The 2,847-nt window shown below is 39.8% G+C and overlaps 1 pseudogene; it reads right to left on the reverse strand.

Annotated features, from left to right (window-relative positions):
- Nucleotides 1-1,091: 1,091 nt before the first annotated feature.
- Nucleotides 1,092-2,495, reverse strand: LOC147361879 (sialomucin core protein 24 pseudogene; annotated as a pseudogene).
- Nucleotides 2,496-2,847: the final 352 nt, after the last annotated feature.

Here is a 2,847-nt window from a genome sequence, read left to right on the forward strand (position 1 = left end):
TTTGGCTTAAGAAATGGTCAAAAGTGACTTGTCATTTCTTACTATAAAATATTGAAAACCAAGTGCTAAATTCAGCCACAGTAGGCTAAAGAAATTAAAACAAAAATCTCTTTAATGACCTGGAGACTTAGTGAACAAAAACTCACTTTAAATTGATTTAAGCCCCTGAACTAATCCTGTGTGTCAAAGACAGGGAAGAAGGATCTCTCTAAACTTGTAAAAACTAGTGATTCATAAGGAAACTAAAGAAATGAAAGTATGCATGCTTATTATACCACAGGAATTGAAACTGAAAAAAGATAGAGAAGAATGAAAAAGTCATCTGTTTACCCAGGGTAATCATCATTAAAAATCAACAGTAATCTGATGAACTAAAATTTTTTTCTGAAATTATACTTCTCCCATTTGCTGTGTCAAAACTTAAAATGATTGTCTCATTAAAGAGTTAGTAAATGATTCTAAAACAACTTCCTTCTTGCCTCATAGAGGTTACTTTTCAGGATATCTCGGTGGAAATCTCTTTAAGGTACAACAGTGTTAGGATATTTTTTTTGAAGTACAAAGGAAAAGATAATTAAATCAACTTTAAGCTTTTTAGCAGCCATAAGAAAAACTTAGGGTCATTCGATAGATGAAGGCTTTTGACTTTGTATAAATCTTTTAAGTTATGCAGGCTTGAAATAAAGTAGCTAAGTCTTCAGTTAAATACTAACAGTATGGTATCTTAAAGCAGATTTTTTATTGCCCACATCAACAGTTATATCCTCAGACCAACTTTTCCCTTCTTTAATGTGAAATAATGAATCACCAACGTTTTAGGTTGTCTAGACTTTAAGGCATTGTTCTTTAATTTCTAAATGATATAAGGTGCTTCACAAGTATGAACAATAATCTGTTATACTTTGCTATTTTTGTATCCTTTCCATTCATTTCTTTAAATCTGGAACATGGCATCTTTTTTTCCACATAGAAAAAATAACTATAATCAAGCATAAAATTTTACTCTAAGGGTACTAAATTTTAAAATTTATTCTGCTTTTGAAATGATAGCCAAAAATCCACCTGATTGATGCTCATTTAGCACCTTCTTCTCAATTCTGGTCACTAAAGTACATCCTGAGTTCCTATAAAAATAATACAGCTTTCAGGCTTTAAAATGACTACATTTAAATTGGACTTCCCTGGTGGATTAGTGGTAAAGAATCTTCCTGCAATGCAGGAGACCCAGGTTCGATCCCTGGGTTGGGAAAATCCCCTAGAGAAGGGAATGGCAAGCCAACCAGTATTCTTGCCTGGGGACTGCTGAGTGACTTTCACTACAACTGCAAAAGGGTCATGAGGTTGTCTGCACAGGACAGTGTTTTCCATCACTTACGGAGTTACAGTTGGCATGTCAAGAAAAGAAAATCTAATCCCACAGCAGCAGCCATTTAAGGTAAAAGAACACAGCCACAGGGATTCATACAGAATATTTTAAATATTCCTTTTGAGCAAAATGATTTAACTGATTTTTTTTCAAGGGTGATGCTTCTATATGCATCCTTTGAAAAATTAAAGATCCTGGAATAGCATCTTCCATATGGGACATATTGAAAGATAATATATTGGTTTCAGTGAGTTACACTCCAGCCCTTGTTAATTAATAGGTCTGTTTTCAGAGGGTGGGGTTAGTGTTAGTTGCTCAGTCATATCCGACTCTTTGCAACCCTATGGACTATAGCCTGTCAGGCTCCTCTGTCCATGGGATTCTCCAGGCAAGAATACTGGAATGGGTTGCCATTCCCTTCTCCAGAGGATCTTCCCCAGCTGGGGATGAAACCTGGGTCTCCCACATTGCAGGCAGATTCTTTACCATCTGAACCACCAGGGAAGCCCACAGAGTGTGGTCATTTTGTGTTTTAGATTTGCAGAATTTATAGAGAAAGAAGATTACAGCTTGCACACCCAAGACAAGGACAATTCCTCTAAAGAACCTGGCTGCATCAGAGGCAGACTTTGGTTCAGATTGTGAGCTCGGAGTTAGTGGTTTTAGTTACATCTGATGTGGCAGCTGTGGTGGGAGCTGCAGAGGGGAAGGCAGAGTTGTGGTGTTAGCTGTAGAATTAGTTGGAGATGGTGTGACAGCAGGCACAGAAAGAACTCTGTGTTCACCACCTGGCAGTCACTAAATCTGAATTATGTAAACAATAGCTTTTACCTTCCATTCAGTCCAAAAGCAGGTAGAATTAGCAGCCTTAGCATCAAAACAGGAAACATAGCTGTTGTGGTTTCCTGGATTTCTGGTTCTGGAGAGGTGCCCCTCAGGAGTGGCGGTACTGGGGCTCTTGTGGTGGTGCTCAGTAAAGCCGGGCTGTAGTCATGTCAGGGCCAGAGTGGTGCCCTGAGCTGGTCGTCACACAGAGCGTGGCCAGGCAGCCTGTGGTCCAGAGCAGCAGGTGGGAGAGCCCGACGTCACGTCCTCCATGCAGGTGTTCAAGTGGACCTGGGGCACCCATTGAATTGCATCTGTCCCTCTGTCCCCTGTGCCCTCCCCCAGTGTGTGCAGGTGTCCACTGAATTGCTTTTGTACCAAACTATGCAGTATTAATGAAAGAGGAGAGTGAAAAAGTTGGCTTAAAGCTCAACATTAAGAAAACGAAGATCATGGCATCTGGTCTCATCACTTCATGGGAAATAGATGGGGAAATAGTGTCAGACATTATTTTTTGGGGCTCCAAAATCACTGCAGGTGGTGACTGCAACCATGACATTAAAAAACGCTTACTCCTTGGAAGGAAAGTTATGACCAACCTAGATAGCATATTCAAAAGCAGAGACATTGCTTTGCCAACAAAGGTCCATCTAGTC

Source organism: Bos grunniens, chromosome 12, assembly GCF_055505025.1.
Source record: "Bos grunniens cultivar Pamir isolate PY7600 chromosome 12, Bosgru_T2T1.0, whole genome shotgun sequence".
Taxonomy (NCBI): domain Eukaryota; kingdom Metazoa; phylum Chordata; class Mammalia; order Artiodactyla; family Bovidae; genus Bos; species Bos grunniens.